Raw genomic sequence first — 14,579 nt, 5'->3', positions numbered from 1 at the left:
TTCACTGAAAGTTCTCTGCCCGAGTCCCACTTAGATATTTTGCATCGAGGTGAACTGCACTTGGCTGGCCGGCTATGGAGAGGGAAGAGCTGCCAACATGCAGCAGCAAATCATTAGACCGGTTTCTCGAGGTATGGAAAAAAAAAAAAAAAAGATGAAAAATTAGTCATGATGAAAATAACAAACGTGTTTCATTATAACAAGATAAATAGTAAAGTGTTTTAACAAGAAACATGTTATGTGTTATAACAATATGTTATCAAATTATAACTGGAACCGCTTTATGGTATAACACTAAGTTTTCACATTATAGCAAGATAAACAGTATATTGTTATGAAAAGAAAAGTTTCTTGTTATATCAATATAACGTTGTAATGTGTAAAGTAAGTTAACCTAACAAGAACTGTTTATCACATTATAATGTAAATCATTTTATGTTATAACAATGTGTTTTCATGTCATAACAAGATAAATAAATGTTATTACTAGAAAAGTTTTTTGTTATGTTATAAGATTGTATGTTGTAGTAATTTGAAAGTATCTTGTTATAACATGAAAAAAACTGGTTACTATATGAAAAAGTAAAAAAAAATAATAGTTTGGGCATAGTAAGCCATTAAAAAAACTTATTAAGTCATTGTTCTGGCTTTTTATCATACATTTGTGGCTCACCGTGCATTAAGCATTTTTGTTTTCATTTCGACTAATGTGTCATCTGTGTTTTTTGTTTTTTCTTGGCTGAAATGGGCTTCCACATATAACAGGTTAGCAAAGCAGGAGAAAGACACAGGCTTTGTCTTAATTTCCAGCATAGTTGCCTCACTCTTGCAGAATTAAAATGGATTTATAGGTCATCTGGAAATATCAATGGCTTTTGACAAGAAATTACATTTGCTTTAGCTGTATAGACTGAACCCTGATAACCCCTGGTGTAATCCTCACAGATTCATCCTAAACAATAGAATGGATTGAAATGCAAACAATTAAGGCAGCATCACTTATGTGGCCCCTGAGCTTTCATTATAATGACACAAGGGTTTAAGACTTCTCTTGTCACTGTAAGCCCTTTTTTTTTTACATTACAAACTATTATTCCACTATTTAGGCTATCCAACTGGGGGGTCAGTGTTTTCATGAGATGCTTTTGCAAGGTCTAACAAAGGTATTTAAATAAACTCTTTTAGTCTAACAGAAATTGTAGTTACCATTATAATGTCTCTCCATGGTGACAAGCTAAAAACTAAATAAAAATAAATAAATAGTGATTATAGAGACAATATACAACGCACATATCCTGCATGTCATGTCGTGTGCACTTCACTTAATGGCCACTGGTCATTAATAACAAGGATTTTCTGATAATTCCACATAGTACCTTTAATTTACACGACGTAATCCGTAATCTTATTACCATACAACCTAAAATAAAATGCTACCTGACTAACAAATATAAAAGCACAACAGTTTTTTCTTCAACCCAAAATAAGAGGGACAAGAAACATGATCTTCTCTTTGCAAAATTAACCTATGGTATAAAATATGCATTTGTGCTGTATTATAAAAAAAAAAAAAATAGGTTCTGTAAACTCCACCATGTAGACAGAAGAGTATAATTACTTGACCTTTTGACCCTCCCAGTTCCCCTGCATACTGACCAAGCAGAGATATGCATGTGGGTAGCAGATAGCCTGAAAAAACAGGACTGTTTTTGTGATGATCACCATTTTTTCCACACAGAGACACCGTTTTATTGCTGTTTGCAGCTCTGAATTCAAAAGGAAATCGGGAAAATAAGTCATGCGAGGCAGTAAAATATAGTCAAGCCAATAAATATCTATAACAGTAATGCTGACAAGTAAGAGTGAAAGAGAAGGAGGGGTCATGTCTGCTATACCCCCCAACAGGCAAATGTGTCATTGTAATGCAGATTGCTTCAGTGGAGCCCTTTTCACTTGAGTTTATTTGATGTGTAAGGAGGAACATCATTATTTAAGCCTGTTACAGCACAGTTGCATGCGTCTCTCATATCAAAAACCATCATATAGTACATGTATGCCCCAAATCTGGCTCGCTGCGCGAGCAGTTTCTGCACGACTTGACCCTAATACATTTTCCTGCTTTGTGTCTGGTCTTAGCTGCTGTATGAATTATTCAGGAAATGATTGTGGTGAAAAGAGAGGGGAACGTTTCAGTCAAATAATGAGGGGATGCTAGACCGGGGCAGCACTGTAACTGTTTCTTGTTGGGCTAGGCAATACATTGATATTATATCACTACTGTAATATGAGACTAGATATTGTGTTAGATTTCAGATATCGTTATATCATGATGTGGCATGTTCTTTTTTTCCTAGCTTTAAAGGCTCCATTGCAGTAATATGATGTAGTTTTGTGACTTTTTTTTGCTGTTCTATTATTTGCCTTTACCTTCACCTTTAAATTGAAGTATTTGGTCAAGACTATGATATTTCATTGTGTCCATATCACCCACCAATAACACCAACCCCACTGTAAAAATTACACTAAGTAAAAGTTCTGCAGCCCATTCCACCAGCTATACACAAGTTCTCTCTTAAGTTAGAGTGTAAAGTCCGCACTAAACAAACCATTGAAACTAGTTAGTTTGACACTAAAGTTGTGTGGTTGCACCACAGAGATGTAAGGTTTATCTTAGTTCCTCTGCCGTAAAACCCCAGACTATACTTTTACAGATGATGATGCTTTCACTTTCCAATCTGAATAGCACTGGTCTTAATGCTGTGTTTATTTACGGTGTTGTCTCTTGTGTCTTTGAACACTTAGGTGTGCAAAAGCAAAGAGGCCAACGGTAAATTAATTACCACTAATCACGAAATAACACCAAAAAGGTAAACTAGGACAGAGCATCATGATTAGGTGATTATACAGTCTTAATCTATAGCTGGTGCCAAATAACAATGGTGACATAATATTAGGACTGGGACAGTATAGTATGGATTTTTACTTACCATGTAAAATGAATCACCTTTTATTGGACATGATTGAAGGATGCTTTTGTAAAAAAAAAAGCGCGTCTCCCTTAAAAAATAGAGTGGAGCACATAGCGTGAGTAGCACTGGTTGAATCACAGATAGTGCTCATAGTGTTACAGAAACTTAAACTTAGCAATAACATGTCAGTGTGGCAGTAAATGTACAGTACAGGTTTCAGTGTGGCAGTTAATAAACAGTGCAGTTTCTCTAGACCAGGAAAAGTCCTGTCTGCTATTTACCAACTGTTGGAAAAGTGAAGGGGGTTAGCCCCAATGTAAACTGAGTTGAAAAGGCTAATACCTTTCAGCCTACGTTAGCTTCATTCCAATCGTATACCCTTCAGAACCTTTGTAATTCAGCTTTAAAGTGTAGTTTCTTTCTGGAGACGTGGTAAAAAAAAATCCCTAATGATAAACCCAACGCTGGATATCTTCTGTGGGTATTTATGCTATTCTTTCTGTCTTGTTGTTGTTAGCATTTTGTTAGCTGTCCACTAGCAATCCCATGATGCCTTGGGTTGAGTCTTTTGGCCAATCAGAGGCTGTGTTCCTGATGTGTCATGTGGTAGCACTGATTCATAGGTAATAATGTGCTGATCTCAACATGAGATTGAGCCTTCACAACAAAAGTCGCTGTTATGAGCTCAGCCCTGCCGTAGGCCTCACATGACAGCGGTATTGCAATAATGCAGTCATTTTCACAGCCCTACATAATGTTTTGTTTTTGTATTGACAAGAATTTATCTCAATAAACCAAACATTTCCTGCTCTATTAGCAGCCCTCTGGTGGCCATGGGGGCCCTAAGCAGGTACTGAGTTTGCTTATGCCTCAGGCTGACTCTGTCTTTGAAACATCTCTGAATTTACATTATATTATTTGTAGAGAAAAAGTGTATATTGAAATATATAACATATATTGCATCATAAGTTAAAAATATCATATTATCATATTATTTATAAGCCATATCGCCCAGCCCTAGCTTCTTGTGACAATTTTTTGGTCACAGTGGACTCAAGAAGAGATTTTGAGGATGAGGATTGCACCCTGTACAGAAATAGCTCCACAATGTGCCCCCCCACTCCACCCTGTCTTTACACAACAACCCCTCCTGCCATCTGCCATCCCTGACCCTGTCATTCCATGGATAATGCATTTGACTGAACAGCAGCAGACTGGGCGAACGAAAGCAGCACCCTTGTCTTCTCGTGTCACCCACATTGCGTGTAAAGAAGACAGAGGGAGACATGGAGGGAGGGAGGGCGGGGTGGGCGGATGAAAGGTATCCCAGGTGATCTCCTCTCCTTACAGTCACTGGAAACCAGCTTAAAACACACACTGACACAGACACATGCACACACTGCTATCAATTCTTATGCAGCCCAATGAGGGAGAGGGAGGAGGCGGAGAAGGAGGGAAGTGATAAAGAGGGAGAGAGAAAGGGAGGTGGGAGGGAGTGTGTGTGTGAGAGAGGGAGCGACAGCGAGCCAGAGAAGGAGAGAGGGAGAGAAGGGGGGGGATGGAAGGAGCTGTATGGGGCCATGATCATTCTCTCCTCCTGGATGCTGCCTTTCCTCTTCATGGCTTTGTCCCTCCTTTGTGCGGTCACCTCGTGTCCCCAGGAGCAGGCACCGTTACGCGGACCAGCACTCAGCCACGGAGCCAGGGATGAATCAGCCCCAACAAAGAGCCTTTGAGATGGCAGTGTGTGCTTCTGCCTGGAGGGAGGAACGCATCAGGCTTTCCCAGGCAAGCGGCAGCCTGCAGTGTGCGCTCGATTGAGAGCCTCGTCAAGAGAGAGAGAGAGAGAGAGAGAGAGAGAGAGAGAGAGCGTGTATGTCCGTGTGTGAGTGCATGCGTGTGTGAATGTGAGCGTATAATAGTGTATGTGAGCGTGTGTGCGCACTCTGGCTTCCAATCCTTCCTGGAGGAGAGAGGCTCTCCTCTTCACAAGACGGCAAAGGTAAGGGGGATGACTGATTTTTTCTTTCCCCTCTTCTAACAATGATTTATCCTTCCACAGCCCCGTTTCCTCTCTCCATGGCGAGGATAGTGGGGCAAAGAGGAGGAGGGGGGGGGGAGGAAAAGAGGCTTAACATCATTGATAAAGAGCAGGCTTGTGTGTGCCGTCGTGGTGGAGGGAGAGAAGAAGGTGGTGGAGAGGCTGTGAGCAGAATGCAGGTGCTGATGTGAGGGAAGAAAAAGGGGAGACAGACGAGAGAGGGTGGCTGGATGTATTCAGTGATGGACCGCATCTCAAAAAGAGGAGCCTTCACCTTCTGCTCACCCCTCCTCCCCAAAATCCCCACATCCCCCTTCCTCTCCCTCTCTGTGTCTGCGTCTCCATCGTTTCCGTCCTCAACCTCTATCTCAAGGAAAAGGACGCAACAATCCCTAAAATCTCTCCCGACATGGATCACACTTGACAAATACAGACTGTGCCATCGCTGTGGGCACTGTGTGGACAGAGGCTCTCTTTTTTTTTTTACCATTGTGTATTCTGGTGTGTGTGTGTAGGCTGCTAAGTTCTCAAGTGATCTTTCTGGTCCAGCCAGTGCACGAGGATTCAAGCTACTACCATATGTACACACTCCAGTAGATGGATGGATGTCATGGGAAAAAACAGGCGCAGGAGAGGAGACGACCAGCATGTGACAAAATTTAACATTTACTTTCAATCAGTAAATGTAATCATTAGAAACCTGTTGTACGAGAGCTCGCATAAGCGTGGGAGGCGATGTTTGAACTGTGCTCTGTTTGAATTTTAAACATTAAGATATGAGTAATCTGAACTGTATTGTTGGGAACGGGGGTGTATTACAGGAACTCCCTATCTTAAATCTTAAATTAAAGTAGGACGAGAGTAAGATTTTTTCCCAATTTGGTATTACAGAAGCAAAGTAACTTCAAGAATCTTATTTTATCTTACTTCATCACATCTTATGTCAGGTTAGGAAATGCTAAATACTCAAGCCGACATCGCTTTTCAATTTTAATGTCTGTTACCTAGCAACCAATACTACTTTTCTCATGTCGCCAAGCTAAACAATTTCATAACTGATTGGCACTTAACTTCAAGACAGATGATTTAGTTGTGTTGGTAACATCTGCAGAGAAATCCAAAGATGTTATTTTTGGGGAATTTCCAACAATGCTAACCTTTGAGATAAAAGAAAGATAGCAGACACTTTATTCAGCATCCATTGTGCAAAAGCAAGAAAAGTGTAGACACATGAATTAAAGAAGTTAGCTGACACTAACATTACCTATTGTTAGCAAACAGTGATATTAGCTGGTGTTAGTGAGCACCTCCACTAGCAGCTGTTAGCAAATGTCACCTTTAGCTACAGTTAGTAAACACTACTGTTAGTGGACATGGCCACTAGCTACAATTAGCGAACACTGCTGTTCACAACTGTTAGTGGACCCTAATGTTGAGTAGTTAGTAAGTTAGCTACTACTACAAGTGGAAAAGTGAAAGTGAAAGTTGTTCCAAAGTTAGGAGAGTTTATTTAAGAATATGGGACCTGAGGATGTTTGTGTATTACATTTTTTCTAGCTTCAGTTAGGATAGGAACACTGACTCAAGGAGCTTTTATAACCATCCTGACAAACACCTACCTGCAAGAGATCACCTGAAAAGTAAAGTGTTCTTTAAAGTGGCTGCTACCATTGCAGTCCAAAGCTGCTATGACAGGCAGGGGCTTTGCTGAACATCATACCCAAAGGTCCACAACACATATGCTAGCTTGCAAATTTCTGTATATGAATGTGTAGACAATAAAGTTGTATAAACATGGCACCATCAAAAGTAAGCTTAAGTCATTGGTTCCACAAGTAGAATGTGTTTTTTGTTTTCCTTATAAATGGCTAGAGCTGTGTTGTACAGCTCCAGGTACTCAGACACCAACATGATCAGCTCCTTCATGCTTCTTTCTGACCTACAATTCCTTGTAATATCCACCCCCTTCCATCTGATTGGCCAAAGCTAGGTGGCAGCCACCAGAAGTTCGGCACGGTGAACTCTAAGCATCAGAGCAAAATCTATGCGCTTACATGTGGATGGCAGCCGCTTCTTATCCCTACTGCTGCAGTTGAAACTGCTTTGCATCTGCTGCCCTCCCCTCATTGAAATGACTGGAGGCAGCGAGTTACTGTGTGAAAAGGCCTTTAAGAAGTTTTCATCTGTAATGACTCTTTTCCTAAATCAGGTCCTATTTACCCTAATTACCATGGTTACCAAACAGTTAAGATAGGATCTGTGACTTCGGAAGTTTCTGTAATACAGCCTCAGGTTTCTAAAGTCTCTCTATTAGCCTCTCTGTTAGATGCTAAATCCCCAGTGAAAATCAATTCAAGGCTAAGGTGTTTTAAAGAAGTGTATAGATTTTAGTTTTAGTCCAGTGCTGTAGCATCGCCATTGCACTCATCCTCACAACATTCATCCACTTGTCTAAGAATTGTGACTGCATCTCCAGACAAATACCACAAGTGTTTAACACAGAGGACTTTGATCAGTTTCATAAGTCTGACGATGACGTTACTGAAGCTCTGCAATTCTTAAACTACCATGTGTTTGTGCCTCAAGTTACTCATTGATATTCAAGGAGGAAGGAAAGGGTAGAGGAGGTGACAGAGAAGGTCTCTTTGGTGCATGAACACACACACACACACACGCACAGCTGGACATCTGCTTCATTCGGGGTGATGTGTACACTCAGGTGTGTTCGGAAGTCGTTTGGATTTTGGGAGGCCGTCTCATGATGTTGCCCATCTTGCCTTCGCAGTGCAACACAAACTGGCAGCAGAGAGTCGTGCAAGTGTACTGGGACACTGACGAGACACACACATGAACACAGCACACAGGTGTAGGTGCCCTGCTGTGTTTCATGATTGTTTTCAGGAATACTCGTGTCATGTTCATGTCATTAGACGAGGGAGTGACAGCATGCATTACCAGCTTACCAATGGCCGCGAGATGTCAAGCACTAAGGATTAAAAACAGTGAGTCCAAATTAGGACAGCATGCCATGATTCCCTTCTCTGGGCTCAAACAGCACCCTTGCTGGGTGACAGAGGAGGGCAGTAGAGCTGGCGCAGATTGATACCATGAAGGAAGCTGAGGTTAAAAATGTTCGGTGCTTTGTCCCTGGGAGAGGCACGCTGAGGCCTGGGCTAAAAAAATATAAATCAAAGCTCTCATAAGCACATGCGCGTACAGTAAAGCTTGCACCGAGGCCCGGCGCATCAATAAATTAGACCCAAGAGAGAAGAGTTGGGCTCGTACCATTGGTTCAGGCTGATCATATGTCTCTATCAGCTCAGCGTCAAATTGTTCAAAGCACTTGTGAGAGCCAAGAGGATCTTTAATTAAACAGAGTGTTGGTCAGTGCTGCATTTCCCTTCTCTCCTGACTCCAGCCCTCAGTATACATATTGTTACACTGCATGGGGGAGCATACTTCCTCTGTTAAGAGTGTGTTTTTCTAGCGATGTGTCAGCATCAATAGAACATCCCATAAAAGCCCCAGGACACCAGAAGTGCTGCTTTTACAATGTCATTATGTTAAGGTGTTTGGAGTAGATAGAGACTATAGCTTTTACTGTGCGTTTATGTCCACGCTCCTTGCTGCAGGGCAGAACAAACCAGTTTTCTTGTCCGTTTTCTCATCCGGGAGAATCAGTGCCAATATGTCAGGTGACAGAATGATGTATGCGCTCTGTCGATGTCCTCAAATCCCCTTTACTGGGGCTTGTTTACTGCAAAGAAAGCATGCCCAAGACGATGGAGAAAAGAGGTTACATCTTCAGAATGGAGAGGGATGCTGTATCTATGGCACTGTGCCACTAAATTAGACAAAAAAAACATGTGAACATGAATTTTTTTAGGGCACTGGCAGTTTGAATCTATGTCCTGCTATTCAGCATCCTTATTCTTCCCTTGCTTTCCTCCCTTTCATCCTCTCCGTCTCTTTTTCTGTCACTACATCTGAGTGTCCAGACTCTCCTGTTCCTCCCCATTCTTTCTCCTTCCATCCTCCTGTCAATATTAACACAGGACTGATGTAAACTTCTGCGCAGATGTCTGCCCTTGAAGAACTGACAGCACACATTGTCGGGCACGGACTTTTTACTATACACTTCCGATCCTGAGGCCTTTCTCTTACTCATTCAGCACACATGAAAATGACAATGTCTTTGATTTTTGTCTTTCTCAGAATCCGCAGAGCCCTGTGATTTCCAGCTTGCACTCTTTCATAGGGAGGTTTGAGTTAAAGTCTACACATGACGCATAGTTGCGAGTTATGTGACATTTTAAATACCCCAAGACATGTCACTATCAATGAACTCTCTGTGTGAATATGGGTCATCCATGCGTAATGGCCTATTATACAAACTGAAATATAAATGCAGAATATGGATATGCTGTAATTGGCTGTTTCATTGAATATTATTTGCCTCTGACGGTTTCTGTCATAGATTTCATTCTCTCTCTTTACTTCCTTTGGTACTTTGCTTTTCTGAAACTAGTCCATAACATTTACTTCACGTGCCCTTGGGTCTGTTCTACATTGTGTCCTCAACCTGAGTGGAGCTTTTATTAGAGATATGAAAACGTGGAGGACTGAGAAAGTTGTTTGCCCGCTTTAGAAAACATTGGCTCACATCTTCACCTGTACTTATTTCAGCCCCCAGACCTCCTGTGATTCTGAATAGCTCCTTCAATTTCATGGTCTGTTTTCAATGAATCACTTTTACATTATCAATTTTTTCCACAAGACTAATGCTACGTTCAAGTTAAAGTTGGGGGTTGGAATTTCCCAGTTGAAATTTCCAACATCCGACCTCCTAGCATTTCAGGTGCACAACGCTAAATCTAAACAAAAACATAGCTGAGCATGACTAATAACATTGGCAACATACCAATGTGAAGAACAGATTTTACTATACGATAGTTGAGTTGAGGTCCAAGTTGTTGGGAATGCAGCATCAGTGTCTAAAACCATGCTAAATGCTTTGTGAAGCTGTTATCAACAGGACTAAGAACCTATTGCTGGCAGCTCTATGAGATTTCACTTCAGCACAACACTGCTTTGAACTAAGTTTAACATCAGCATGTTAGCATGCTGATATTAAACAGGTATAATGTTTAATATGATCACCATCTTAGTTTAGCATCTTAATATGCTAACATCTGCTAATTATGAGAAAACACGAACAAAATGTGTGACATAGTGATGCTTGGTCTGTTTTCAAGCAAGACACAAAATGGTGACTGCCTGGTCACAATCTTTGTCATATTACACTTACGTGGTACACAACCAGAACAGCGAAATGCATGACGTGACTTTTTAATCATATAGAAATAAATATTGTGATTGGCTTCACTGGATCCAGGACTGATGGAATAAAAGGAGAGCCAAGCGTATCTGCAAGAAAAATTAAAACATAAACAGATTTATCTGGTTCCCAGGCTAGTCATAAACTAAAGTTTTGACAAATTTTAAAAAATAAGACATTTCACTAAAAAGCACAAATGTGACCCTCCTGGTGGTGTTAAAACAAATGTCAGGGATCACTACAACCAATTGGATTTATTCATCATGAATATTGTACAGAATATCATGGCCGTCCATCCTGTCGTTGCTGAGTTACTTCGGTCAGGACCAAAGTGGTGAACCGAATGACCCACCAACTGACATTGCCCACATTTGCACAATGGGATGACTTCACAGAGATACTTTGTTCTGTTCTCCAGCCTTCCTTGTATTCCAAGTGCTTTGTCGTGCATGATGTATCAGTCCACTAGCATGAAATATGCATGGCAGCAATGTGTTATTCCATGTCATTGAACACAGCTTATTACATCTCTTGTCGTCTCCTATTGACAGTCTGTCCGTGTCTGCAGAGGTGACTTCAAAGAGAAAGCAGACATCAACTTAAATCATAAACACTGCTATTGTACTGTCCGGTCACGTTCAGTGCTACTCGTGTACCTTTCTCATGTCCTCAGATGCCGTGTGTGTGTGTGTGTGTGTGTGTGTGTGTGTGTGTGTGTGTGTGTGTGTGTGTGTGTTTTACAAAGCACAAGGAAAAGATGACCAACCAAGACACCCCCCCCAACACCACCACCTCCTCCCCGGTGAGGCAGTCTCATTACACTCAAAGGGCAGAACGGTCATCATAATGAAGCTGATAGAAGAGCAATCTCTAAGCCCCCCACGCTGCACTGCAGAGTCCAAAAACAGCAGTTAAGACCTTGATGCTATCTGTGCCACTATGAAATACATGTAGCTGCCTGTAATTCAGTATAGCTGGATTATCAGTCTGCATGCATTGACAACACAAAAAGAGGATTACCTCATCTCCACCGTCTTCCACCCTCACCTCACTATTTGACATGAATCCTGTAGAAAATAAACACACGTCTGGTGCTGGAGGGGGGGGGGGGGGGTGAAGGGGGGCATGATGTGTCCTAAAATTAGATCAGTGAAGGACTGAACACCACACTAATCCTGCGAGCACAGTCACCTGCACACTCACTCTACATTTCTGCATGCATGCCAACAAAAAAGATAGAAGCAGAAATCAGGGCAAATAGGGAAAAAAATCATTCAACAGCGCTCGGAGCACTAACATCAAGCAAATCCAATATCTCTCATCTCTCCATCCCCTCCCACTCATCCACAACTCCTGCTTGGGGTGATTTGAACATGAGAGGAACGTGAGCATGCCCTCTCCTCTTCTGTCATGTTGTATGTGGTGAACATATGGATGGCCTGGTTGCGTTTCTGCGTGGCACGAGAGGTCCAGGTAAAGAGGCCCTGTTCAGTCGAGTGGTAAGGCTGTGATTGGATCTTCAGTTGAGCCTGGAACAGGGATGCATCGCTGTGATTAAGTGATGATTCTGCAGAGAGAATTGGATTTATTTGCATGTTTTACACAGTTTGCTTTTTTTAAAGGTTTGTGTTGAGTCAGACTTCACAAGCAGAGTTGCCACAAACAGCTTTACGCTCATGTGATTTTTGGTGAGTGAGATTTTATTTCTCAATGACGTGGTTTGTGGATTTGCAGGTCATACATTTGGATCCATTTAAAGGGATAGTTTGCATTATTTGAAGTGTGTTTGCATGAAACACTTATCCATAGTCAGTGTATTACAGGGATAGAAGCTAATATTTTTAAGCAGTGACCCCACGGGCCACCAAGCCCCTAACCTTTGGTGGCCAGAGTACATTTCTGGTGGCCCAAATAAAAACTTATTTACAAACAACACAGAAAATAGAAAAATCACTTTATTGTGATAGGACAGCTGAAGATATGACAGGAAAAGGGGTAGAGAGAGAGGGGATGACATGCAGCAAATGGGCTGCAGGCGGGAGTCAAACCAGCAGCTACTGCAGAGGACTGACAGCCTCAATACCTGGTGCACACACTCTACCAACTGAGCTATAGGGGCGCCTGAAAAGACAATTTTTAACAACTTAACACAGCCTTTCTTTATTGTGACATTTGTATCGTCTACTTTTCCGATTAATTGTGATGTGACGAAAAACGAGCTTCAAGACTTGACAGCTACTTGAAGAACATGGCAGCGCAGTACATTACATCTTAAGATGTGTCATATTCTAGCTTATTAAAAACATCAGAACACCATATTTAGAATAGTTTTGACCCTTTTTCCTTGCTGCCAGACAGTGTTTTCAGATGGGAAGCTGCCGTTATATAAGCCAAATATTGCTCTCTCCAAACCAACCCAACTCCTTTTGCCAAAATCAGTAATTTTGTGTTACTGGGGACAGTAACATATAGGCCTAGTCACATCTTATGTTACCTCATGTTTGCAAAATGCTAGGTAGCTAACTAGCTTGCTGATGATTGGTGAAGATTTGCTAGCTAGTTAGCTAGCATTTTCGTTACATTAGCTGTCAAGTATAACTAGCTAGCTAACATTTGATTTAGATTTGCTTGCTAATTAGCTAGTGTTTGACTAACATGAGCTAGCTTTGGATGTGACTATATGTTGATTTTACAGGTCCCCCAGCAACACCTTTGAAGTATTTGCAAAATTTGTTATATGTCAGCATAAATAAGCCCATCACATATCTTGATGCAGCGAACAGGAAATGAAAAAATTGGATGGTCCAAAAGGGACAGGACTTAGGAAGGTCAGTTGCTTGTACTGCTGCCTTGATCGGTTTGGATTCACCAAAGTCACACAATAACATGAGCAAACAAACCAATCAAAGGAGTGGTAGATTGGCAACTCTTGTACTCTGCAAGGTAAAATGTATGTTTATACCAGTGGAGTTCGATTGATTTGGTAAGAGCAATATTTGGCTTACACGTAAAACAGCGGTTTTCTTGTTGGAAAAAGCTGTCACACTGCAAGGTAAAGCAGAGAAAATATTCCAACTATGGCATACACTTAAGGAGATATATATTTCTAAATGGGTCTTTTTTTTAGGTGGCTAACATATGTTGTGCTGCTGACTTTCTCCGCATGCAGTTCATTGCTGAACTTCCTGCTGCTTTTCCAAACTTGGAGCAGGCTGACAGCCATTTACTGTGGTTAATACACTGACTATGGATGACCAAGAACCTCATACAGGCCCACTCCATAAAATCTAAACTATTCCTTGAAATGAGTCCAAATGCTTTTTTTCTTCCAAATCTTTGCTCCTGCACACAGTTGTAGAAATGGAAATTACTAATGTAGCACAATTTTGGAGTGACCTCATCCTCTTTGGCTCTTCATATCCCTGACAGCAGCTGGCTTAGTTTTGCCTCAGCACTTTGATAGATTCAAGACAAGCCACTGAGGCATCGGGTCAAGTCTCTGCAGTTTAGGGGGATGTGACCAGAAAGCATGATTATGCAGCGTGCATGTTCAGCTCCGTGCATACGTATTATACAGCGGGCCTAGGAATCAATAGCATATTGTTATCAAGACAGTCATAAGCTTGGCGGAGTCAGGGAGGTCAATATAAGGCCAGTTGCATGTGATTAAAGCTTGTAAATCAATAATTGCATCAACTTTTCTATTCATATTACCCAGGCATGAATCAACACAGTGTATGTGTGTGTGTGTGTGTGTTTCTACTTGCCTCTAATCGCACAGGGGTTAGTGTGTATTTCCAGAGTCTTCAAAGGGGAACAGTGTTGGAGAATGAATAATGAATACTGTGATATGCTCTGCTCTCTGTTGCTTTGAACTGATGAATCTTGATGAAGTACCATACAAAGCAGCCGTCCTATTTCTGCTTGTATCACCCCATTATTGCTGGCAGTGGAGGACTGTAGCAGTTTGCATTTGACTCATGAGTAAATATTGATTGATCTGCTTGTAAAAGGATACATGAGCACTATGTGTAAATATTTGTTCAGGCGATGCCAACATCTGCACGTTGAACAGCTATCTAAGCAGAGAGTCTCTCAGGCAGTGGAAAACGGAAGAAAAAAGCACGCTCTCAGAAATAAGGGTTCCAAACAGGTTCTTTCCAAAGGGCTGGGCATTCTACCCAGAACCATCTGCTTCTGAAAACCCCTTTTTTTGGAGAAAGGGTTTGTC

The 14,579-nt window shown here is 41.4% G+C and overlaps 1 protein-coding gene across 2 annotated transcripts in view; it reads left to right on the top strand.

The window, feature by feature from the left end:
* pak6 (p21 (RAC1) activated kinase 6) overlaps nt 1-14,579 on the top strand; it is a 34,938-nt gene that overhangs the window by 578 nt on the left and 19,781 nt on the right. Inside the window, exon 2 of one of the 2 annotated variants that reach the window (XM_084742784.1) lies at nt 4,631-4,971. The exons of the other annotated variant lie outside the window; for it this stretch is intronic. The gene's annotated coding sequence lies outside the window, so the exon portion shown is untranslated. The remainder of the gene's footprint in view (nt 1-4,630; nt 4,972-14,579) is intronic. 2 annotated transcript variants of the gene reach the window in all.

The sequence above is a fragment of the Lutjanus erythropterus genome, chromosome 18 (assembly GCF_056507025.1).
Source record: "Lutjanus erythropterus isolate fLutEry1 chromosome 18, fLutEry1.hap2, whole genome shotgun sequence".
Lineage (NCBI taxonomy): Eukaryota > Metazoa > Chordata > Actinopteri > Lutjaniformes > Lutjanidae > Lutjanus > Lutjanus erythropterus.
The sequence above is the reverse complement of the archived record's forward strand: the minus strand, read 5'-3'. Positions and strand labels throughout refer to the sequence as shown.